This window comes from Kogia breviceps, chromosome 15 (genome assembly GCF_026419965.1).
Source record: "Kogia breviceps isolate mKogBre1 chromosome 15, mKogBre1 haplotype 1, whole genome shotgun sequence".
Taxonomy (NCBI): Eukaryota; Metazoa; Chordata; class Mammalia; order Artiodactyla; family Physeteridae; genus Kogia; species Kogia breviceps.
In genome coordinates, this window is record NC_081324.1 from 47,622,426 (window position 1) to 47,649,584 (window position 27,159).

General features: G+C 37.8%; 1 protein-coding gene across 1 annotated transcript in view; it reads left to right on the forward strand.

Annotated features, from left to right (window-relative positions):
• Nucleotides 1-4,053: 4,053 nt before the first annotated feature.
• Nucleotides 4,054-27,159, forward strand: part of CHST9 (carbohydrate sulfotransferase 9) — a 231,680-nt gene continuing 208,574 nt past the window's right edge. The window contains exon 1 of the mRNA XM_067014820.1: nt 4,054-4,276. The gene's annotated coding sequence lies outside the window, so the exon portion shown is untranslated. The remainder of the gene's footprint in view (nt 4,277-27,159) is intronic.

The following is a 27,159-nucleotide window of genomic DNA, read 5'->3' on the forward strand; positions in this document are numbered from 1 at the left end:
TAATAATGGTAACCCATCTTGTTTCATTTTTGTTTATAATTATCTTTTAGTTTTTCTGTTTGACCAATACTATCTTGTTCTCTATTTTAAAGTTTTTAATTCTTTAGGGATCATAGTTCTTCCTCATTTACCATTAATCCTGTGTTTTGTCCCATCATGCATTTTTTCCTTTTTCTTTTTCAATATTCTTCTGGACACTTAATTTGTGTTTTAGTTATATATATCTGGTCCTTGATAAGTTTTCTTAATTTTTGAAGAAAATAATTTCTTCCCTAAAAAGTGTCAAAGACACAGCTCACAGAGCCAAATCTTTTTTATTTCCCCATCTCTCAATAATTTTGGGCAACCTCAAATAGCCAACTTTGCTTTACAGTGCTGGGTATAGTGGGAAGTAAATAAATCATTATGCTTCCAGACACCTCCTAGTCTGTAAAGTTTTAATGATTTGTCTTTGTCCTATTTATCCCTAATATTAAAATCATAAGATGTTTTCTTCTGAAATTTCAGAGAAAAAGTGCTACTTCGTACAATACCACATCCTGCATCCTGTAGATCAACGTTGGATAACCAGTACCACATTCCTCTAGTGTGCTCTCATTTTTGTTTTGAATTTCTTCTACTGAAGAAAAGCCAACCCCAGGCTTTTATTTTCTGATTAGAGTTCACTTTGGATGTCACTATGCAGATCCATTCATATGTGAAGTTGAATAATCATCGGAATAGCTTGATCAAAATAAGTGATCTTGATCAGACATCAGGAAAGTTTTGAAATTGGAAGGATCATCAGGGACCATCCATTCCCGTGACCTCATGCACTACAGGTGATAAAACTGAGCCCAGAGAGAAAAGACTTGCGCAACTTCGTGGAAGCAAAGCCAGTTCTCCAGTACTCTTTCCATTTCATCTCACTAGACTAAGCTTTTTAAAAACGGTTTTCAACCTCTTTTTCCTTAAGAATTATTTTTATTCCCCTCCCCCAACCCAAAAAGTCTGGATAAAGTGGTTTCTATCATCTATTACAAGAGTCCTGCCATTCTCTCCTCTGGTTCAGTGGAGTAGCTTGTGTTCTCTTGATTGTGAATCAACATAAATGATGTTCTTTGATTATTTTCTTGTTTTACTCCTGCTCTGCTGAATAAGAGCAAGAAAAGTTAAAGGGAAATTACAATAGCTTCTGGCCTATCCTCTGTTGACTCATATAAAAATACTTCTTTCCAGGTAAATATATCTCTGCTTTCTCTCAGCAAAACAGCTGGAGCTATAAATAAGATAATTTAGAGGTGTTTGTAACCCCCATATGGCCTTGTACATTGTGCTTAATACATTTCAGCTGAATTATTATTTTGGCTATTTATTAAGCCAAGTCATCATTCGAAACTGCATGGCTAAAGAAAAGCACAAACTAAAAAATAGCAAGAACTATCCCATAATAGTGTTGTACTTGTACCTTAAAGTAGCTTTTTTATGTGCATAGAGACACCGGAAAAATATCCTTCCCTACTCTTTTCCTACTCCTCTACCCCATCCTCCTTACACACAGCTTTCATAAACTATGAGCCCCTCACTTGGCTCATTCTTTATATTACTAGTTACACTATTTTCAAAGCGAGGTTTGCATTTCTTATACTTAATCCAATGATATCTGCACTGTGTGTGTTTCACAAATAAACTTATGAATGATGAAGTCCTCTTTCTACAAAGGCACTCTTCTCAATGAATGTACCTTGGGATTTGATGCAGAAACTTCTTCTATGACTATAATTGTTACCAATCTACACATTAAAGGATCAGTGATCTGTAAGCTTCTTACTTGCCCAGAAACAATCAATAGTTAAGCACTTTAAGAAATTCAAAGAACTAAACAAAATTAATAGACTGGAGAGTTTAGAAACATGCTGTGAACCAATGTTTTAGAAATAATGCACTACGTAAAAAGTAAACTAGTTTAACTACAAAATTTAAGAAGGTGCTATTTTCACTTATCCATGTAACTCTCATACCATGCCATAACGATGTAATCAAATGCCATGAGAAGATACATCTTATACTGATGCTTTGTATGCTTTTAAAGGTGATTCTTTGATCCTTTATTCATCAGTGTTGAAAATTCACAAAATTCAATTTCCTTAGTCATTAAAATATTTTAATGGGTTTGGACAGAGATTTAGGAATGGAAGACAGTTCACAGTTCAAAGTGTTTGATTTGCTATAATAGACAAATGAAATAGATTCTAAAGACTGGAAAATTCCACAATGGACAGCAATGTCTAGAAGCACATCAATCAGGCAAATTCCATGAGAACTGACCTGACTGTGCCCAGTTTCCCCCATGAGCTACAAAAACTTTAAGAATTTAGAAACAACAGTTATAATGATATTCTTGCTTGACTCCTTTATTTTATAAATGAGAAGGTAGAGGCCACAAAAACTGTATGACTTGAAGTAGCCAAGAAGTAAAGTGCAGGTCTCCTGACCCCGGCTGGGATTTATTCACTGCTCAAGTGTAATAGATGGTAACAACACCAAGAGCTCATAGAACATGGAATGACACCCATGGGACCAAACCAAAAATGACTAAGTTACATTGGTTAATTCATTCAAGAAGCACTCATCAATTTCCAGTTAAATATAGCTCAGGGACACTACCTTGTTTCTTTAAAACTCCAACAGTGGGCTTCCCTGGTGGCGCAGTGGTTGAGAGTCCGCCTGCCGATGCAGGGGACACGGGTTCGTGCCCCGGTCCGGGAAGATCCCACATGCCGCGGAGCGGCTGGGCCCGTGAGCCATGGCCGCTGAGCCTGCGCATCCGGAGCCTGTGCTCCGCAATGGGAGAGGCCACAGCAGTGAGAGGCCTGCGTACCGAAAAAAACAAACAAAAAAAACTTCAACAGCAGAAAAAGAGGTTCATTCTAGTGGTGAATAAGGCCGTCAGTGCAGTATCCGAGTTAAACGTTAATAACAAACCAGCAGACATACAAATTAAGATAAAACTTGTAACAAAAATCAGGCTGTGTTTAAAAGAAAACAGAATCAGGCAAACAAGTCCTATAATAGTATTTCTTCACGGAACCAAAGTTTACTAACACCAGATGTGTTCTTCCTAACCCACTTGTAAGAATAAGACCTACTGAAAACGTAGAAGATTGGTAACATCTCCGTTTGAAAAAATATATACTCTAATATAGCAATGAGGTAGGTTTAGATACTTACTACTTTAAAAAAAATTAGTTTTCCTTTGTTAATGCATAGAAACTACCTGAATGCAAAGTAAGCAATCAAGGGTTATGCTAATTTTGTTTGCCCTAGTTTGGTCAAATTGTTGCAAGCATAATATTTGGAACTAATGTTTAGTTTCAACGAAGTTTCCTTTAAAGATAAGAAAGAAAAAAATCCGTCCTGACCTTGGTCTGCCAACTTCAGCTTGCTGGATTTTGAAATGTGTGGCCTGAGAGAGCTACAAGGTCTTGGATTATTGTACAGGACTTTTTAAGGAAGTCTTTGCCTTACACAAACCTGCTACCAAACTCACCTGTGGCGCATATATCCTTACTGGAATTCACTGACCTATTATATCATATACAGATAGAGATATAGGTATAGATATAGATCTATCTATGTAATAATATATATATAAATAATAGATAAATCTGTAAAGCAAAAGAAATTCTAAGACTTTGGAGTCAATGCTTGCTTGTCACAACCTACTAACCTATAGGTTTGTCCTTCAGGTGTTTCTAGAACACTTGGGAAAGAATCTGAGACAGGGCAGAGGTGAAGAAGAGAAGGTGACTTAGGAGACAGACGCCGGAGATCACCACTCCCTGGAGCAGGAGTGGGTGGCACATGAGCCCTAGGGCTGGGAGGGAGGGCGAGTGGCCAGCAGAGGTAAGGCCAGGGAGTGACAGCCAGAGAGCGACAAAGGCGGAGATGGGGAGGCCGGCGGGCGGGCGCGCGGCTGAGGGGAGTGAGGGGTTGGTGGGGAAACCGGGGGGCGGAGCCGCGGGGCGGGGCGGTGGCGGGAGCGGGGGCGGCGGCGGGAGCGGGAGCGGCCGGGAGCCCAGGCGGCGACGCAGCCCCAGTCGGGCGGACGGGCGAGGGCGAGCGCCGGTCTTAGCGCCGCTCCAGCTCCGGCACCGCGCTCGTGCTCACCGCGCGGCCCGTGGCGGGCGGAGTCCGCGAGAGTTTGCCCCGGAGCTCGGGGAAGTTTCCCGCCGAAGCTCCGCTCCCGTGAAAGCAGTCCCTGCCGGCACCCTCCGCTCCCCTAGCCGCTCGCCAGGTAACCACCGGGGGTCGGGGCGTGGGGGAGGGGGTCCGGGATTGGCGGGGCCGAGATTGCGGGGGCGCCGCTTGCACCCTCGGTATGAGAGGGGTCTGGGTGGGCGGGGAAGCGCACCCTCACCTTTCCAGGTACTCCACCTCTGATGACTGCAGAAGGCATCTTTCTTCTCTTTCTACCCTAATCCCCTCCCCCCCCCATTTGAACCCACTCCCGTTCACTTTATTGATTGTGCTGAGGGGAAGGGGGGTCCCGGAGATGGAGGGGTTGCGAATACTTGGAGAGGAGCGGCGGAGGAGGACGGGTGCCTGAACTCGGGAGCTACCTGTGCTGGATTCCTGAGCCCCGGCGGGGCGGGGCACCCTGCACCCCAGGATTCTGGTGCCAGCCCCCACTCGGGGCAAGCCAGCCGAGGTTGGAAAGAAGACACCAGGAGGAACGGTCTTGAGTTTCTGATGGCGGTTTATCCATGTTTGGCAGAAAGATGAGCATCTCTGCTGTGATGCCCCTTTTTGCATCGGTCCCAAACTCCGAGACCTCGCAGAGGCTCTTGCTGAGGCTGCGGGCCACGTGGGAGGGAAGTGCGGAGACTCGGAGCCCAGGTTCCATCCGGGCCGGGCAAAGGGGTTGTGGGTGCCCTGGGGAGGGGGCCCGAGGTGGGTGGGAGAGAGTAGGAACTGCGTGGTTGCTTTGTTGCCGCAGCTGTTACTTTCACACGGTTACCTGCTCCCGCGTCTGCCCCGTTTCAACATCCTGCCTATCAGCGTGTTTCTGTTAGGAGGCTAAGACGTGTTATGTTTGATGTCTGTCAGGAGTTATTTCCAACTAAGTTCACAGGAGCGATGATGGAGCGGCCGCTGGTCCTCCCTCCTCTTCCTGCAGGTCCACCCCCAGCTCCCTCCCATCAGCAAACCGGTCCTGAACAGTTCCCAGGGTTTTCAAAGGGATAGGAAGTAAATCATACAGAGTGTGTGCTTGTGTGACTTTTCCCCCATTATGTTATCAAGAGCAAATCAAACACTGTGGATGTTTAATAGGACTCTCCTTCAGCAGTTTTTATAGTAATCAAGAGTATTATTTACCAGTATTTATTTTTCTTTAGTTTAACCCCAAACATTGCGTTAATCTCTCTGTATACAGTTTTATCTGTGTTTGTCACTATTCCATTGAGTTTAAAGGACGTGGACTTATTTTAGACTGACATATATATACACACCAAAATACAGTGTGACTGTAGTTAATATTTATCTGTCTTCCTAGTTTGGTGGCCTGGCACCTGCCAATTCCAGTACATAATTATAGTACAATATGCCTGTCTACCAAATTGAGAATAAGGAGATTGTTATTGCTTTTTTCATGGGTGAGAGTACCCAGGACTACCAGATTTTATGATTGCTCAAAGGGTTTTTAACGGCTTCAATCAGCATGAATCAGATACACAGAACAAAATTACAGTTCTTCCCCATGTATCCAAAAAAGGATACAATACCCGGGCACTGGTAGTTGACTCATTATGGAGGAAAAGTGTAAGTCCTCTCATCACACAGAAAACATTTTGATTGAATATAGTCAATAAGAAATAGCACACATTGAATGACTTGAGAAAACAAGAATTTTCCTCTGGCCTCATTTGGGTTTTATCTCTTTTATTACGGTAGCATCCTCCAGAAAATAAGCCTTGCAGATAGTTGTTGGTATGTAGTAACTACAACACCATATTTTTTAATACAGAGGCTTGGTGACAGTCCAAAAACATAAATGTTTTAAACCATTACCAACCATCTGTTCTCTCCCACTCAAAGCGTAATGTTTTATTTTCACAGGTATCAAGACATACATCCTCACTTTATACAGTTCCGTGAACATCCCAAAAGCTGTAATGGTATCTGATCTTGACCCAAGTTCAGCAACTGTTGTGTTTGGCTTATTACACTATAAGCTCCTCTCCTTTTATTTTCAATGAAAGAAGAAATCAAAAAAGTTTTAAAGCCTTTGGCCAAGGCTGGTGTATACTCCAATGAAATCTGATTGCTCTTTTTTTCCCCCACCTTTTTGTTACCAGAGAGAAGCTGAGAATTAGTGCAGCTGCAGGCTCCTCCTGATGGCATTCTTTCCCTTTCTTCCTGGTCACAAGGGTAGCATTTGGTGCTCTGAAGCAGTGCATGAAACAGCCCCATGACTCCAGAAAATTAGTGTGGTTTCCAGAAGAATGTAACATCTTCCCAGGAAGAACTGACAAAATGGGAGACTAACTTAATATTCCAAACCCCAAATCAAGTAGACCTAAGACATACACATTCTTTCCCGCACAAATATTGGGTTTGCGTAATATTATAATAATAATATATGCGTAATAATATATATTATATATTATATAGGATACAAATAAAATGTCTATCTACATAGTATCTTTATATTTGTGTTTGGGAAGCTAGATGAATTTGTATATAATTGGCAGATAGATACACACCCTTCATTTTGTTCATGTTATCACTGAAGCAAGATTTGAGGTTTTGAGTCCTCGCCCCATCCAGAATGCTTTCCCATTTGGGAATGTCTGCTTTATCTGGAACTGCAATGTTAGGATATTTTTATCACTTGAAATTAAGTCGCATAATAAAAATATTGTTCCTTCAGTGTGGCCAGAACGTTGGGAAATTCTTTTTACTAAAATCTGGGTGTCCCAAGGCACTTCTGTATTTTTAAGGAAAAAGATATTGGCAATCTTGCTCACACTTGAAGTCTATCAAGAACCAAAGAAAGGTGGGGCTTCTGTCTTCTTCCCTGTTACACTGCTCTACACTGCACTTGCCTTGAAGGCACAAAATTCTCCTTACTTGCTGCCAGGATAGCATTGAAAAGAATGAACCCAAGCTATAGATAATTTTGAAAGTAAAGTTGCATTTTAAAATATGGTCTAATTTAAACCTTTGGAAAAACATGAGGATGCGATTTTTCTGTGTACTAAAAATGAATTATTGAGGGGAGACAGTTTCATCACGTATAGGAAGCACTCTGAATTATTCATGTTAATGAGAGGAATAGAGGCAAAGATAATCCAAAATCATGGTTATTTACGAAGTCATTTGTGTTTGTCTTTGGAATGTATTACATGTTTGATTTGAAAACGATTTTCATTGTTATTGTGGGCAAGTTGCCTTTCTAATTATTTTGTTTTGTTTAGGTTAATTTTTAAATGAGCTTGCATATCTCAAACACCAAAACTGATTTATGGGGAGGTGGGGCATGTGGGCAACCTGCCCAGAAATGAGCTGGGTGACAGAAATGAGCAAACCTAGTATGAAAACTTTGAAGTAAATTATATATAACTCCCAGAGAGGTAATCAAGACTGGATTCTATACCTACTTAATGAATTTGTGTTAAGGATTGATGCATTTCTGGAAAAATAAAAGTCCTTCGATTAAAATTTGAGCAATTCAGTCCCACTTTGCATATAACAGAGGTGATTAATATGTTTTTTAAAAGATGATAGTGCGGGGTGCTTCTGAAAACCAAATAGGAATATTCTAACTTTTAAGTCTTTTTCTGTTTGTTTGTTTGTTTTTGTCTTATTAAATGGAAGTTTTTAAGCATGAGGTTTTCCTAAAGCATACACATGTGTATGTGTTAAGGTGATACTCCTAAGCCTTATTTATATGTATATTCCAAAAGCAAAAACAGCAAGTTGCCATCAGAATAAGGGGTTTGGTTCATTTGCTCTCTGCACGTAGGCTCCAAATCAAAAGTTTTATCAAAAAGAAGCTCTCAAGTATCTATTGTTACTAAGGACCTGGTTAGATAAAGTGGCTGAAGTTCAGCAAGAATGCCAATTTAACAGATTTCTATTGTGTTTTTCAAAAGCTCCAGGGCAAAATTCGTTGTCCATGAAATAGTTACTTGGACAAGAAGTTGATTCACAGCATAGCACTTGCTCTTAAACACCTTGTCTGTGGCCAGTGTTCAGTTGTGTATAGATTTTGTTGAATTGTTATTTCTGTGGACTATTAGAATTTAATTTAGAAAACCTCTGTGGAGAAGGTTAGAGCTACCAAAAATATATGATTGGAAAGGCAGAGAGATAAAATCATTTTTATTTCAAGAATTAAAAGCAAAAAAGAAAACTGTGACTTTTACAACAAGGAGCAGAATGGTACTAGAAAAGTAGATGTCCCTTTCAGATTGGTGACTGTTCTCATAATAAATGTGCTCACTCCATAAAGTGTAGGGGGACTTCTTTTTTGAGGAAACATTTTTGTTTTTTTATAAGACATGGCATTTTTTAAAGACTTGACTAGACTGAGTACTTAAAAAATACATTGTGGTTGGAAATATAATTGCTACCCACAGGATATATTTTATATACATTTATTAAAGGAATCAGTTTCTTCTGATCAGCGCCTAAGTCTTAGAATCAAAATTATGCATTTTGTGATAGAGCTGGAAAGGACCTTAAAAGTAATGTATTCCAATGCCCTTATTTTACAGTTAAGGAAATGGGGGCCCACAGTGATACCAGTGAGCTGCTAAAGGTCACACCGGTGGTTAGTGGCAGAGTAGATACTAGAAACCTGATCTGTGCGACTCCTTACGCAGCTCCCTTGACTTAAGTTGGGTAGCTGGATGGGGGAGTTAACTCCTTCTAGCCGTGGTGGTATCAGCTGTACACGATAGTCATGAAATGAAGTGGTACAGAGGTACACGCAGGAGGCTTGTGATTTTTCCGTCTTCTGTCATTCGCTGTCATTCGCTGTGGACCCAACTCTGGTTCTCAACCCTCTTAGACTCTGTCCTCTTCTTAATAACAAATATTTTGTGTCACCCCCTTAGTATCTTGAAATGTAATTCATCAATAATATAATCACTGAATATATCTGTCATGAAAAGGAACAAAAGAATAAAAGTAATTTTTAGTACAATGTGCATTTCACTATGCTAATATTTGGGAGTGACTTCACTGGAACACATAGTAAAGAAGTCAGAAGCTTGCTTGTGTGTACATACTCTATAACAGATAAATTTGGATTTAAGACAGGAACATCAGAAGACATTCCATATAGGAAGTACAGGAAAATGAAAGGAGAATAGACTAAAAGTAGTATTAGGATAATTACAAACCAGACATTTGTATTTGGAAAGGAGGAAATGATGGTAATCATTGTAGGGAAAATATGCCAAAGTCAAGTTATAGAAAGGCGGAGTGGAGAAAACATGGAAATATGATATTTTGCAAATGAGAGAGTAAATACTATTAATATAGTCTCACCAAAATCCCCAAACGGCTTTATGCAGTATTTTCCTGTTGTTACTAATGTGAACTCTACTTCAAGGGACTCTGCAGGCTACCCACCATATCATCAATAATAACAAATAAAATATTTCCATGATGGAACTTATTGACAGTGCTGATGCTGCCTTTTTCAGTTTATTTTCTATTAATGTTGTAGTCTATTAATTCTAGATTTAAGAGAAAGACTGTACAAAGTCGTTGAATTATTCCCCACAGCAACCTTGCTGTAAACCCTGGACTTTTTGGTGGAAATTCTTAGAAAATGCTTAGTTATGATTATATACCAGATTCTACAGGTTGATATTCATTATAGGTTTAGTTCAGGGGACACTGCATGTTGTTTGGGATATTTGGGAAAATTCTTCACCAAAAAAGCCACTAAAAACCAATAGAACTCCCCTCCCTTAATGATTGTGACAAACCTGAGCCTCCCCAATCCTTCGCAAAATATTCTCTAGGGGCTGTCTGGCCCTGATGAGAGTCAGGGCTAGATAAACAAGATTTTTTTAAAAAATTCTTATTTATTTATTTTTTATTAAAATATAGTTGATTTACTGTGTTGTGTTAGTAATAACCTATAAGGGAAAAGAATCTGAAAAAGAATAGATATAGATAGACAAGATTTTTGTGATGACGTGGGTTATTTTTCATGCCCCTATGCGATCCTTACTTCTTTTAAGCGGGACCATCCCACATGTCCGCCTGTCTCTGCCTTCAGTGGACCAGGATTACAAATTTCACTGCCCATCAAACTCAGGCTCATGTTCTGATCTTTTTCTCTTTCTCACCTTTATAAAAATTTACTACTTCTTCCTTATTTCTCCTAGGAATCTGTCTTTCATGGATGACTATGAGTGTTGACAAACTAATGTGCCAGCTGGATAATATTTAACTTCTCGCAGGCCTTAACCTTGTGCATATCTCCAGAAAGCACTGAAGGCTTTTATGTAGAGAGACAATGTATACATGCACACATATGTATGTATATGCATGTATACGTATAGATGTACATGTTTTCTATGTCTGCGTACATACATACATAATTTCAGGCACTGAAAAAACAGGAAAAGGAGGAATCAATTGAGATTATATCGTCAATGACCTTGAAATAGGCTTATGCAAAGAACTGCACGGGTCCAATACTGGAAGTTGCACCATGAAACATAATGCTGTGAAGTATGTTCGTAGCAGAGGCCAAAATCTGTTACGAATTCAAATAAACTGTAGTATTAGATTATTTTTGTGTTACTTGAATTAAGGGTGTCCTGTGCTGGCATATGGGAGTTGGAGGGGAGAGAGGTATAGACAACTGTGTTGTCTGTCTCAGATGTATATAGTCTGTGCGCTGTTGCCACACTAAAAACACACCAACATCTCTTCTCTTTGCATAATATATAGTATTTGCAGAGGGATTAGAGGGTTTTGAAGATTGCCCATATACACAACCTATATATATGGGCAAGAGAGTATATAGAGTATAGGATCCCAGAAGCAAGGAGGAAATTGAGAGCGAAACTCAAATTTTCTTACTTATAATGGTTTGTTTACTAGACCATAATGTAAGACCTGCTCTTGGGAACTGAGTTATTATAAAATGTCATTTCAGTATTAGCTACAGCAAGCATCTTGAATTTACCAAATTGTAAGGAAGATTTTTTTTCTTAGATTACCTTCCACGGTGGGTCCACCTAAGATGTCTTTTATAACATCATATGACTTACTCTTTTTTCTTATTCTTTTTAAAGAAAGAAGCTTTTTAATGTAAAATCTTTTTAAAATTTTATTTATTTATTTATTTTGGGGTGCGTTGGGTCTTCGTTGCTGCACGCGGGCTTTCTCTAGTTACATACAGCGAGCGGGGGCTGCCCTTCCTTGCGGTGCGTGGGCTTCTCATTGAGGCGGCTTCTCTTGTTGTGGAGCACGGGCTCCAGGCTCATGGGCTTCAGTAGTCGTGGTTTGCAATTAAGATTGAAGTCACAGTATGTCTGTGTGTGTGTGTGTGTGTGTGTGTGTGCGTGTGTGTGTTTGTGTGCGCGTATGGGAATAACCAATTGCTTTGACATAATCGTAAGATTCTCTACATAGAAGAGGCAATCTTGATTTTACCCAATCAAGAGAAGCAGGTTTTCATACAAAAAGGATGCAGCAATTGTACAGAACACAATTTGATCTATGATTGTTTTGCTGTGTATTGTTCATTCTTACAGGAAGCTTCTTGGTCAATTGAATGGCCCAGCATTCAACCTCAGACTGACCCCAGACTTGATTTGGTCCACTTTGTTACAATTTCTGATAAGAGTCTAGTGGGGCAAAGGGAATTGAGGGAAGATAAAATTGAGGGGGTTGGATTGTGGAGGTGATAAGGAAAATAAGGAGCTTCTTTCTTTTGAACAGCACAAAAATCTATACAGGCAGTGAAATTTTATTGGAATATCTGCCTTTTCTTGTTACGCTTTTTACTCTTGCATGGAATGGAGGCAAAGATTGTGAAAGTAAAGCCCTTCTTCCTCTTTGTACCGTTAACAATGCCACACAAGAGAAAACCTCCTTTGTCCGAACAAACAGATATGACACATTCCAGTCATAGTGCCTCCTTTTGCCATAGGACCTCAATACGCCCCTAAACTGAAATCTGAAACTCTAAAGAATGTAGGTATGAAAGGGAAAAATACACCCAGTTAGTGTAGTAATGTAGTTACAGAAATGTCAGAAGCCTCTATTGGATACACATGAAAACGGAGAATGGAATAAGACAACTTTGTCCATTCAAATGAAGAACATAACCCTTACTACTGCATTAGTTTCAGGAGCGAGAAGCTCAAAATCACTTAGCTTTGTGATCATTTCTGTTGTCTTTTTTGTCACCAAGGGGGTTAGAGCTGTGATCCAAAGTTACAGGTTACTTTAAGCAAATACAGCCTGTGAAGATTTAGATAAAATGATGGCGTTGATCGTATACTTTAAAAAAAGAAGTTTCAATATTAAAATGTGGACACAAATTTTTAGAAACATACCTCTAAATAAATTTGATTTTTCCACAGCACCCTTGGACAGTAGATTAGAATGAGGGTAGTTTCCTCCCTCCCCCCCAAAATCAATTTTCTCAACGTATTAAAATATGCTTAGGTGTTAGTGACATTATTGGACTAAAAGTAGTAACTACCAACACTCTCTTACCTTCTAATATTTGCACTTTATTTTCAATTAGGAATTTTTACCATCAGACTGTGACAGGATTGGCATTCAGCTGGGTGCACTGACATGGTCTTACTGGTTATTTGTGGCTGCAGCCCAAGTTGTACAGATTATTAAATATTTTAAATATTAATTCTGTACTTACATGATCATTTTTGTGACTTCAATATGGATAGATAGATAGCTCTCACTTGCTAAATGTGTGTGTGTATATATATATATATCTCACTTGCTAAAAAGTCTAGCAAAATCATATTTTCAGATTTTGCAGATCAGGAAATTATAACAGCATTTAGAATAGAAATGGATTTGCAAATTACTGAATTCTCAATTAGCAAAGGTTGTTCTTCTAATACCTTAGAACTTTGGTTCACTTTGAATTTTCTCAACATACATACACCACATACTGTCCAATAAGATTCCTTGCAATTAGTGGCATATGTTTTATTCAGAGCACTCTACAAAACATGATTATGGCTCAGAAAGTCTCTCTAAATTCTCCACTTGTAGATCCAGCTCTGTGCTTGGTATTTCTTCTTGTCAGTCTTAAACATCAAATGAAACATGTCAAAATCAAACTTGTGATCTCTGCCCATCTCACCTCAACCTCCAGGATTCCCCAGCTCCCAATCCGGATTTTATCTTTGACATTCCCTCTCCATCCACCGCATATCAAAGCCCTCACCCCGTCACTGATGTCACTGATGTTACGCCTCTACCTTAGGGCATCACCCAAGTCTCAGCTTTCACCATCCATCGTGTGAGGGCTACTACAGGGGCTTTTATAACTCGTCCTCTGGCTTCTGATGTTGCCCCCCCTCCAAATCCATCCTCCAATAGGTGAGAGGAGCCTTTTCAAAATGCAAATATAACAACTATCACCCCTTCAGCTACACATGCCACTTAAATGGATTACCACTGCTCTAAGATAAAGACCAAAACTGTGCACCTGATTTTTTTGAAACCCAGCAAGGCTCCTTCAGTTTCACCTCTTTTGGTAGCTCCAGTCCTTCCTTCTACTTCAGCTGCCTGGCTTTCTTTCAGTTGCTCTGACTCTCCCTGCTCTCTCCCATCCTCACACCTGTAAACACAGGTACTCATACATTTCCTAGTGAACTCTTAGTTAAACCTCAGATATCAACCCAAATGTCCCTTCCTCAAATGAGCCATGTTGTCCCCCTAGACTGAGCCAAATTCCCTTACAATACACACACACACACACACACACACACACACATCTTTTGTATGCATACATGTATCTGTACTTGTGTATCCGTATCCCTCATTACAGCTAATTGCAAATTCACATTTATTTGTATAACTGTTTAATTAATCCTAAGGGAGGGACCTGTCTAGTTTTCTTGGTCCTTATATTCCTGCAAGATACCACAGTGCCCACTCAGAGAGGGGGTGTAATAAGTATTTGTTGAATAAATGTCTATTTGGGCATCCTGTCTTTAATCCCGAATGTGCACATGCATACACATATACTACACACATTCTAAGATAAATAAATAAATAAATAAATAAATAAATTACTTGGAAGTTACAAGACCCCATTTTTTACTTTCTTTGTGACCTCTCCAAATACCACACTCCTCTTTCTTCAGTTTCTCCTCCCTATCAGTGATTCATTCAGAGGTGACTTCAGCCGTGCTACATTTGCTTAGAGAATGAGGTTGGTCTATTGAACTTTTTACCAAAAAAAAAAAAAAAAGTCCAGGCATTTCTTTACATTATTTCCTCTGACATGTGAAATCACATGATAAATTCAGGAATTTTAAAAGGCCTTACTATATCAGGGATTTATGCTGTGCTGTTTGTGCATATTTTGGCATTAGTCAGTGATCTAAGATTATACCACGTTGGAGAAAAAAAAAAGAAAATCCTTTGGAAGTTTTCTATTCGTATGATTTCCGTATAGAGATAAAAGAAATGAAGGAGAACAAATTAAAGTAAGAATAAATAGATGAATTTGAAAGAGTAACATAAAAATCTATGTTATAAATTAAAAGTCTATATTTTTAAGAATTGCACAAAGGCTTCAAACTATGGCTAAAATAGTTAAGGAAGCGACCTATCATACTGACTGGCACTTACTATGTTCTAGGCACTATTCTAATTATTTGTTCCTGAATTCAAATTACTGCATTAAAATTGAGTTAGTCTCCTTTTTATTTAAAGCCTTCTTGGTTGAACTAGTGTAGGGGAGAATCTTCTAAGCCTGGCACATTTTGTGCCAGAAAACAAGGAATTGTTCAAAAGGTGGTGGAGACACATCAGAAGGACATAAGAGCCAGATTTCAGGGATACCCACTGGCCCAACTTGGGATCATTTGAACATAAAAAGTAATAATGTATGTTATAGATTACAGCACATTAATAAGAAGAGCATCCATGAGCCCATAGTGTGTGTAGCATGCAGACGGGTGCAGGCAGAAGGAAAAGCTCTGCTTCACTGAAGAGTACAAGCAACTTATTAAAAGAAAGGATAGAATTATAAAGTCACCTTTTGTGACTACTATTACAAAGGATAATCCACCACTGGGTGAATGGTTGATGGGGACAGGATAGGCACACTAACTCTACATGTCAGCCCACAGATTGCTTATTAGTTACAAAGAGGGGAAGTCCCTTTACAGGATGCTCTCTGGCACCAGCTTAACCAAGTGACCACACTTTCCATCACCGATAGTGGACAAACTGACATCATGTGCCTCTTGATACACACGTGAAGTAGGACAATCCCCTCTGAAGTTATTGCCAGAAATTATTCTCCTGAATCTAATCTTGAGGAAACAATCAGACAGATCCAAATTGGTAGATATTCTTCAATATAACTCACCTGGACACTTCAAAAATGTCAATGGCACTAAAAAAAATCCTGGAAACTGTTCAGTATGAAAAGACTAGAAGAAATGGCAACTAACTGAAAGATATCCTTCCTGATTAGATTCTGGATGAGAAGAAAAAAACTAACTATAAAGGATAATATTGGGACGATTGGAAGGAATCTGGATTTGGGCTGTAGATCATATACGGTATTACACCCATGTCAAATTTTCTAATCATATTGGAGTCATGTAGGAGAATGTGTTTTGGGAGAGACAATATACTTAAATGTATTTAGAGATGAAGTCTCAGAATCTCTGCCATTTTCTTTCATGTGGTTTGGCAAAAAAATTTTTTTTTTAATATGGGAAAGAGAAAAAAGAAAATGTGGCAAAATGTTAACAATTGTTTAATCTAGATAAAGATTGTATAATATTACTGCTAATTTTCTGTAGATGTTTTTCAAAATAAAAATTGGGTAAAATATTCTGTGATTTTAAACCAACTATCCAACAGTCGCGATCATTGTCACATTGTATTGAAGTGAGCTTGTGTGCTTGAAAGCAGTTTCATTGGTCAATTAGTAAAGTGTTCTCTCCAGAGTATCTAAATATCTTCATCCAGCATTCCATAATACTCACTAATTTATATTTAAACACTTAAGAAAAAGCTATCCTTAAAAATTATGTTGTAGGCAGTATAGGAGACAATACCTAATAGGATACTATCAGTAAATATTAGATGAAGTAATATTTTTCCTGTTGTTCAGTTATATATGAGAACTTTTCAACACGTGAAATTATAGGAAAATTAGGCAACTTGGTAATACGCTTTTTCTTCTTCCGTGTCTTTGCTTAACATTTGATGCTTGCTTATAAAACAAAGGGTAAGATTACTGATGATTTTCACGGAAAGATCCACAACTTAGCAGAATGCAGTGTGCAGTGTAGAATTGATCTGGCCAAGGCCCCAATGAGATTTAGGATCCAGTGTGATTCTCAACTGTACATCGTCTAGAAAGCAGGCAAGCACTATCAGTACCTGTATATTAGAAACAGGTACTTAAAAGCCCAATACCATAGATTTACAAATATCAGAAAACAGAGCTCTCTGTTAGGTCAGAAGTGAGAGTTGATTCTATATGAAGCACCAAGTGAAAGAGATTAAATTTTTTAAAAGTTACAAAATTTGTAATAAAAATTATCTCTTTAGAAAAATTTCAACTTCAAAATAAGTATTTAAAATAGTCCTCCTACCATTTAAGTGTATGATGTAATATTTGCAGTCAGGTCCCTGTAAGAACACTTTGCATGAATACTTTTCTGATAACATTTAGGGCTGCTTCGATATGTACCTTGCACTTATCCAGAACAAGTGGAGCAGTGCTTCTCGATATATGAGAAAAAAAGAACTAGATCTTCTTGTATCTTAAGATACAATAAACCAAAGGTAAGATTATTAATAGAACTCTTTCCCCTTATATTTCATATGCTAGTTCATAAATTATTATAAATTATAATAAGAGAAGAGGTTTGAGTTTTTGAAAAATCTGAAAGAACCAGTTTCTTGATACTACCAGGTTATACTGTCTTGAAGCTAAATTTCGCTGTGTTAGGAAGTTAAACTTCATCTTCAGCTTATATTAAGACAGACAAGTTGTTTAAACTTGGAATTGTTTTTAATAAGGGAAAAATAGTAAATTGTTATGGAGAGAGAGTTGGTTCTTAAAAAAGTCTTGATTATCTTCAGATAAAGGTAATAATAGCTTTAGTTCTTATACCCATTGTCCCACTAGACACACCTCTGCCCCAAGCTATTCATATACATGTCAGTACTTATACAATGGATACCCATACTGCTGTAAGGGGGACAGAATTTTAAGACGTGAGAACTGGGTAAAATTGAATTTTGTGATCTCATTAATATATTTTAATATATTGTTAATATATTTTTATTTCATATTTTTAAAAAAATTTCTAAGACCATGAACAACGTAAGTTAAAAGTTTGAATTTATAGCAATAGGAGAAGTGAACTTTCATATAGAATTTGGCTTTAAAAGTGAACAGCTATGTGAACAACTTGTGTAGGTAATTATTAGCTGGAAGCTCTTTGTACTCTAAGTTTATTGAATATACACATATGATAATAAGACTTTGAACAAATAGAACCTTTTGATAATAAATACATGTGAAAGATTGTGCCGTGGGGAATAATTCTAGATATTATAAGTATATTGAATTTCCTGCACACAGAATGCAGAACCCTCGACCAAGTATGTAACTATTTTTCATTCATGAAAAATCGGTTATTTTACCTAAACTCTCAGAAAGGATCAGTGTAACCAACAATGGAAAATGGTATTGTTCTATTTATACATATATTCCAAACAGCAATCACGGAAGAAATAGCGAAGTGGATCCCTGTATCCTGTTGCCAGTAGTGAGATAAGCTACACTCAAAATCACAATGATCAGAAACAAATAAATACCTAATCATTACCCGAGAAGTCTTCCCTGTCATTGTGTATTGGAATCCCTGATTGTTTGCTTTTGTGGGATCTACTCACCTGCTTAGAGAAAGTACTTTAGCAGTAAAATAAAATATAGAAGAGCTGAGTTCTTTTTATGAACCTTGTACATTTATAACACTTCATGGAACTGTACACTCCCCCATTAGTTTTACTGTATGCTAACAAAAATAAAATGAAGTATCCTTCCAGTTGCCTTCCCTCATTAAGATTTTTTGTTACATTTTTATTATTATGCCCTATTTCCATATTTAAATGAAATCAGTGCTCAGAATCCGTCCTTTCATGCCTGTTTCCTTTTCTGAGCTACCTTGATTTATTTCGTGGATTGCCAGATTTCACTATCAAGGAGTTTATTCTAGGAGGGCTTGTGTGCATGATGCTTCCTGAATTTTTACTTGCCTGATCCTCATTCCCCACCCCCTTTTCCCTTGCTCAGCGTGGATGTCTTTAGTCCATAAGCCATTTTCTGATTTGCTTTACATTTTTCAAGGGGGCTGGCAATGTGGAATGGCAGGAGCTGGTGCAATGGGCAGTCTGCAGCTCCAGTATGGGTCTTGTCTAGAATACCCTCTCTCACCATGCTTGTTCTACTTACCCTCGAGTTTAAACAGTCAAACCCCTAACTCAGTGTTGTGATTTAGCAATCATAGCTTTCCTCCCATTGTCTCCAATGGTACACTCAGCTGGGAGACCGGTCCATAGCTAGTAAAAGTAGAAGGTGGGTGTGTTATTTCCTCCAGCCTGCCATCCCCAGTCATTCTGACTTTGAGTAGGGAAGTTTCACATTCCCTAGAACCTACTTGTACCCTCAATGTCACTGCACCAATCTAAGGTTGGGGACAGCCTGTTGGGACTATGATATTATTTTTAGGAAAGTTTATATCCACCTCAAGGTTTGAGAGCGTATGTGAATTCTCGTCATCCTCTCGTTTCTCTCTAGATTTACAGAATTTAGCAGATATGCCGTGCAGTTACTGGTTTGAAGTTGTGGTTCTTTCCTTGTTTAATTGAAGATGGAGTACTTTTTCACTAATTTTTAATAGACTTTATTTTTTAGATTCACAGAAATATTGAGTAGAAGATACAGAGATTTCTCATATACCCTCTGCCCTCCCACCCCCTAGCCTTCCTCATTATCAACTTCCTCCACCAGAGTGGTACACTTGTTACAACTGATGAACCTACTTTGACACATCAACATCACCTAAAGTCCATAGTTTACATTATGGTTTACTCTTGTCCTGTATATTCTATGGGTTTGGACAGATTTTAAATGACATGTATCCACCATTATAGTATCATACGGAGTGATTTCACTGCACTGGTGAAGGACATACCTCCCTCTCCTCCAAGCCCTATCAACCATAGATCTTTTTACTTGTCTCTATACTTTTATCTTTCAACAATGTCACAAAATTAAAATATTACAGAATGTAGCTTTTTCACATTAGCTTCTTCCACTAGTAACATGCATTTAAGTTTCCTTCATGTCTTTTCATGGCTTGATAGTTCATGTCTTTTCAGCCCTGAATAATGTTCCAGTGTCTGGGTGTACTACAGTTTATTTATCCATTCACCTGGTGAAGAACATCTTGGTTGCTTCCAAATTTTGGCAGCTATGAATAAACCTGCTTTAAACATCCATGGGCACATTTTTATGTAGACATTAAGTTTTCAGCTCCTTTGGGTAAATTCCAAGTAGCATGATTGCTAGGTTGTATGTAAGGGTATATTTAGTTTTGTAAGAAACTATCAAACTGCCTTCTTAAGTGATGGTATCATTTTGCATTCCTGACAGCAGTGAATGAGAATACCTGTTGCTCCAAATTCTCACCAGCCTTTGGTTTTGTCAATGTTCTGCACTTTAGCCATTCTGATAGGTGTATAATGGTACCTCATTGTTTTAATCTGCATTTTCCTGATGACATATGATGTGGAGCATCTTTTCTTTTCTTTTTTTTTTTTGTTTTTTTGTTTTTGTTTTTTAAACATTTTTAAACAGTATAACTGTTTTACAATAGTGTGTTAGTTTTTCCTTTACAACAAAGTGAATCAGTTATACATATACATATGTTCCCATATCTCTTCCCTCTTGCATCACCCTCTCTCCCACCCTCCCCATCCCACCCCTCTAGGTGGTCACAAAGCACTGAGGCGATCTCCCTGTGCCATGTGGCAGCCTCCCACCAGCCATCCAATTTACACTTGGTAGTGTATATATGTCCCTGCCACTCTCCCACTTCATCACAGCCCACCCTTCCCCCTGGAGCATCTTTTCATATGCTTATTTGCCATCTGTATATCTTCTTTGTTGTGGTGCCTGTTAAGATCTTCGGCCCATTTTTTAATTGAGTTGTTTGCTCTCTTATTGTTGAGTTTTAAGAGTTCTTTGTATATTTTAGATAATAGTCTTTTATCAGATGTATATTTTTTGAAAATATTTTATCCCAGTCTGTGACTTGTCTTTTCAGTCTCATGACAGTGTCATTTGCAGAGGAAAATTTTTAAATTTTAATGAAATCCAGCTTATCGATTCTTTCTTTCATGAATCATACCTTTTGTGTTGGATCTAAAAGCCATCACCAAACTGAAGGTCACCTAGATTTTCTCAAGTTGTCTTCTAGGAGTTTTATAGTTTTACATTTTACATTTAAGTCTGTGATCCATTTTGAGTTAACTTTTGTGAGGGGAGTAATTTCTGTGTCTAGATTAATTTTTTTGCATGTCGATGTTCAGTTTATTCCAGCACCATTTGTTGAAGAGACTGTCTTTGCTTCATTGTACTTCCTCTGCTTCTTTGTCAAAGAACAGTTGACTGTATTTATGGGGGTCTACTTCTGGGCTTTCTATTTTATTCCATTCACCAATTAAAATTTTTTTTTCACCAATACCACAATGTCTTGATTACTGTATCTGTATATTATATTATGTCTTGAAGTTGGGTAATGTCACAGTTCTCCAACTTTTTTCTCCTTCAGTATTGTTTGACTATTCTGGGTCTTTTGCCTCTCCATATAAACTTTAGAATGAGTTTGTTGATATCGCAACAAAATAACTTGCTGGGCTTTTAATTGGAATTGCATTAATCCATAGGCAAGTTGGGAAGAACTGACATCCTGGCAGTGTTGAGTCTTCCTATCCATGGACATGGACAATCTTTCCGTTTATTTAGTTCTTTATATTCTTTCATCAGAATTTTGCAGTTTTCTTCATATGCACCTTGCACATGTTTTATTACCTAAGTATTTAATTGGGGGGTGCTAATGTAAATTGTATTCTGTTTTTAATTTCAAAGTCTGCTTTTTCATTGCTGATATATAGTACAGCAATTGACTTTTGTATATTAACCTGGTATCCAACGACCTTACTATAATCACTTATTAATTCCAGGAGAGTTTCTTTGGCAATTCTTTCAGATTTTCTACGTACACAATCATGTCATCTGTGAATAATGATGATTTTACTTCTTCCTTCCTAATCTGTATACCTTTTATTTCCTTTCCTTGTCTTACTATGTTAACTAGGACTTCCAGTATGATGTGAAAAGCAGTGGTGAAAGGAGACATCCTTGCCTTGTTCCTGATCTTACTGGGAAAGCTTCAAGTTTCTAACTTATGTTAGCCATAGGTCTTGTGTATATTTCTTTATCAAGTTGAGGAAGTTCTTTATTCCTAGTTTACTGAGAATTTTTCATCATGAATGAGTGTTGGAGTTTGCCAAATGCTTTTTCTGCATCTGTTGATATGCTGTTGTGATATTTCTTTTTCTGTCTGTTTATATGTTAGGTTGCATTAATTGATTTTTGAATGTTGAATCAACCTTGCATACATGGGATGCATCCACTTGTTGTGGAATATAATTCTTTTTATACATTGTTGGATTTGATTTGCTAATATTTTGTTGAATATTTTTACATCTATGTTCATTAGAGATATTGGTCTGTAATTTTTTTGTAATGTCTTTGTTTAGTTTTGGTATTAGGTTAGTGCTGACCTCAAAGACTGAGTAAGAGATTATTTCCTCTGCTTCTATCTTCTGAAAGATAATGTAGAGAACTGGTATAATTTTTTCCTTTAATGTTTCATAGAATTCACCAGTGAACCCATCTGAACCTGGTACTTTCTGTTTTGTAAGGTTATTAATTATTGATGCAATTTCTTTCATGGATATAGATCTATTCATATTGTCTATTTCTTCTTGTGTGAATTTTGACAGATTCTGTCTTTCAAAGAATTGGTCCATTTCCTCTAAGTTATCAAATTTGTAGGCATATAGCTGTTCATAAGATTCCTTTATTATCCTTTGAATTTCCATGAAATGGGTACTGTTGTCCCCTCTTTTATTTCCAGTAATAGCAATATGTGTCCTCTCTTTTTTTCTTGATTAGTCTGGCTAGGGACTTATTGCTTTTATTGTTTTTTTCAAAGAACCAGCTGTGGTTTTGTTGTTTTCTATCTTGATTTCTTGTTTTCAATTTCAATTCTAATTTTTATTATCTCTCTTCTTCTCCTTACTCTGGAATTTATTTGTTCTTCTATTTCTAGTTTCCTAAGGTAGGAGCTTAGACAATTGATTTTAGATAAAATATGCATTCAATGCTATAAATTCCCCTCATCTCACAAATATTGGTAAGTTATGATTTCATCTTCATTTAGTTCAAAATATTTTAAAATTACTTGAGATTTCTTCCTTGACACGTGTTATTTACAGGTGTATTGTTTAGTTTCCAAGTATTTGGGGATTTTCCAGATATCTTTCTGTTGTTGATTTCTGATTTGATTTCATTGTGATCTGAGAGCAGACATTTTATGATTTCTAGTCTTTTAAACTTTTTAATGCCTGTTTTATGGCCTGGAATATTTTCTATCTTGGTGAATGTTTGTGTGAGTTTGAGAAGAGTGTGTATTTTTTCTGTTGTTGGTTAAAGTAGTATAGAAGTCCATTATATCCAGTTGATGGATGGTATTGTTGAGTTCAACTATGTCTTTACTAATTTTCTGCCAGCTGGATTTGTCCATTTCTGATAGAGAGGTGTTGAGATCTCCAACTATAATAGTGGATTCATCTGTTTTTGTTACAGTTCTATCAATTTTTGCCTCCCATAGTTTGACACTCTCTTGTTAGACACATACACATTAAGATTTATGTCTTCTTAGAGAACTAACTCCTTTTTCATTATGTAATGTTCCTGTCTACTCTGATAACTTTCCTTGCTGTAAAGTCAAAAACAACCTAATTGAATCCTCTGCTTAAGGTTCCACAAGGCTGCAATCAAGCAGTTGACTGGGCCCAATTTTTCATCTGAAGCCCAGGGTCTTCTTTCAGGCCCGTTGAATTTATGGGCAGAATTCTGTTCCTTACAGCAATAAGTCTGAGAGCCTCAGCTCCTACAGACCATCCCTCTCCAAAGGAAGTTCACAGCTAGCTTTTTGCTTCTTCAGGGCCAGTAGGAGAGCATCTCTAACTTCAGGGAAGTCCTGGACCCTCTTTTAAGTCAGGCCCACCCAGGATGCTTTTATTTTATTTTATTTTATTTTGGTTATCTTTTTCTTTGTGTACAACATGATGACTTGATGTACATATACATTGTGAGATGATTACCACAATCACATTAATTAGCATATCCATGATCTCACATAGTTATCTTATGTGTGTGGTGAGAATACTAAGACTTACTCTCTTTGCAAATTTTAAGTAAATAAAACAATATTATTAATTATAGTCACCATGCTCTATGTTAGGTCTCTAGAACTTATTTATCTTATAATTGAAGGCTTTTACCCTTTGGCCAGCAACTCCTCATCTCCTCAACTCCCTAGCCCTTTGTAACCACCATTCTATTCTCATTCTCTCTTAAATTCCACATATAAGTGAGATCATACAATATTTGACTTTCTCCGTCTGGCTTATTTCACTTAGCATGATATCCTCCAAGTTCATCTATGTTATAGCAAATGGCAGGATTTCCTTCTTTCTCATGGCTGAAGTAATCTCTTGTTTAATTAACTCAAACACAATTGATTAAGGGCATTAATTAATTCTGCAGGGTTTTTTTTTTTTACCTTTTTCATATACTATTCATTAAAATCAAATTACAGGTCTTGTCCACACTCAGGAGGAGGTGATCATGTAGGGCCAGGCCTATTAGGGTTCATCTTAGAATTCTATCTGCCACAGAGATCTTGCATATTGACTTGCATATTTAATTTCTTGTCTGGTGCCTTGACTTGGTGTTGTCATAAATAGCTAAAATTCAATATGATCAAAACTGAGCTCTTGATCTTCTCCTTTGAAGGCTTCCCCTATCTTGAGTATCATTTCAAAAGTTAATTTCAAGTTTTTTCACTTCTTTCCATCTCTACTGCTGTTACTCTGATCCAAGTCATCATCATTATCTATATTTGTAGACTACAACAGCCCCCTTCCTGGTTGATTTCTTTATTTCTCAGATCATGACTCACATGGCAGCAAGAGTGATCTTAAGACATAGATCTAATCCTTTCTCTCCTCTGATTATAAACACTCTATAGTTATCTGTTGTTTTTTAGAATTGCCCTTATGGACCTGATAGGACCTTGCCTATCTTTCCAAGCTCACCTTAGGTCACTTTCTTTTATTCATTGAGTTCCAACCATACTGTCTTCTTTCAGTTCCTAGAACATGTTAAGTTCTTTTCTCTTTCAGAGTATTTTCACATATGATTCACTCTACGGGGAACTCTCTCCCTTTACCAGACAACTTTGCATGAGACTAGATCCTTCCTGTCCTTCAGATCTGCTTTAACATCACCTCCTCAAAGATGCATTCTCTGACCAACACGTCTAAAGAAGTAAAGAAGTTCTGCTCGTCCTTATACCAATGTTTGATATGTTGACCCTTGCTTTTAGTATTTGTCACACTTCTTAATCATGTTTGTTTTTCTTGGCTCACTTTTGTGTCCTAGTATCTAAACAGTGCCTGTCAAATAACAGATCATCAAAACATATTTCATGAATGACTGAAGCGTTGCTATTATCAAAAAAATGGGCTAGAGTAATTCAAAGAAGGCTTTATGGGAGAAGCTGGCCTTTTTTTTTAATGAATATTCAAACCCAAACACTTACATGGATGTATAACTTAAAAAAAATTTTTTTTATTTATTATTTTTGGCTTTGTTGCTCCACGTGGGCTTTCTCTAGTTGCAGCGAGCGGGGGCTACTCTTTGTTGCCATCTGCGGGCTTCTTCTTTTGTGGATCATGGGCTCTAGGCGCTCTGCTGGACTCTAGGCGCTCCAGCTTCAGTAGTTGTGGCTCGCGGGCTCTAGAGCGCAGGCTCAACAGTTGTGCAAGGGCTTAGTTGCTCCATGGTATGTAGGATCTTCCTGGCCAGGGATCGAACCCTTGTCCCCTGCATCGGCAGGCAGTCTCCCAACCACTGTGCTACCAGGGAAGCCCTGACAGATAGATTCTTAACCACTGCGCCACCAAGGAAGTAGGATGGAGAGTCAGAAAGGAAGAAAGTCCCAGACAGATGGAGTAAAGAGCAAAAACAAATTGATGGATGTAGAGATTAGCATGGAGTGCTCAGGAATCAGTAGACAGAGAGGAGGCTTCACATTGGAGAACAGCAGGAAATTAGGTTGCAAAGGTGTAGTTACCACCTTATGAAGAGCCTAGTAGACAGACCTTCCAGTATGGGTTATTATATGATATTGAATATAGTTTCCTGTGCTATATAGTAGGTCCTTGTTGGTCATCTATTTTATATATACTAATGTGTATATTTTAAGGAAAGGAAAAACTTTGAATAAGCAATATTTAAGAAAGATTAGTAAGGCAGCATTATTTGTATTGAATTGAAGAGATTATATGGAGATAAGTTGTTTATCCAGAAGGCTTTTTGTTCATTTATGCAGCCCATATTGATATCCCATTCACTATGTCTAAGGCAGTGTGTTTGGCATGAGGGTACCATGGGTAGCACTTCAAAGTTGAGTTCTAAAAATCAAAGACCAGCTTGAGGTTGGTGGAGAATCTGAAAAATAGAAGAAAATATACATGTGCCCAGGGACAAAAGAGAATGCAGTTAGTTCTTAGGAATTTATATAGTTCAGCCTGCCTTGGGAGTAGAGTTTGAGTAGAGGTATGAGTGATAAAACTAAAAAAGTGGTCTAGAGCTAGATAAGGATGGGCCTTTTTAGTCATTACACTTGACCCTTGAACAATAAGAGGGTTAGGGGTGCCAACCCCCACACAGTCAAAAATCTGCATACTGCTATCTCTGACTCAAAAGTAAAGGAATTGATGAATGATTCACCGAATGGCAGGAAGCTGAAACCATTTGGATAAAATCAGGACTGAAACTCTACTTCTTTTGATTCCACATATTGAGATCTCTAATCGAACAAACTTTCCCCCACACTTTGTTAATTAAGATCTGTAAAATGAAAATACAGGTACTACATTTATTGACAAAAATCTGCTTGTAAATGGACCTGTGCAGTTCAAACCTTTGTTGTTCAAGGGTCAATCGTATAAGAAACTTGGGCCTGTTAAAAAAAAAAAGTGTGAGGAGTGGTAGAATACGCAGTCAGCATTTAGAAAAAAGGGACCAGAACAGGTGAGTTATTAGAACTGGAAGCATGGATTAAGCTTTCATCTTTGCAGAAATTAGATCATTTCATGGGGAATGGAGCAGAGAAAAGAGAGCAGAACTCCAAGGAAAGAAAAAGAGAAGTGGGTGAGATCATTAAAGCTTGAAGTAAGATCACAGTAGGGGCCAGAGATGTGAGACGTTTCAGAATGGTCAACAGATCATGGCATGAAGAGGTCAGGAACTCAGAGGATATATTTTGCAGTGGCAAGAAGGAAATAACTTGTAACCCTAAAAAAGACATTTCTCTGTGGTTGCTTGAATGCCCAGTTAACAGTTAACCAGAATATTTCAGTGTCGATGTACACTTTTGTGAGTTCCTAAGATGTGTGGGTAAATAATGTAAAAGTATTTGTCAGTGCTGGAAAATGGAATGTTTTCTTAAGACAAGTAGTCCCTTATAG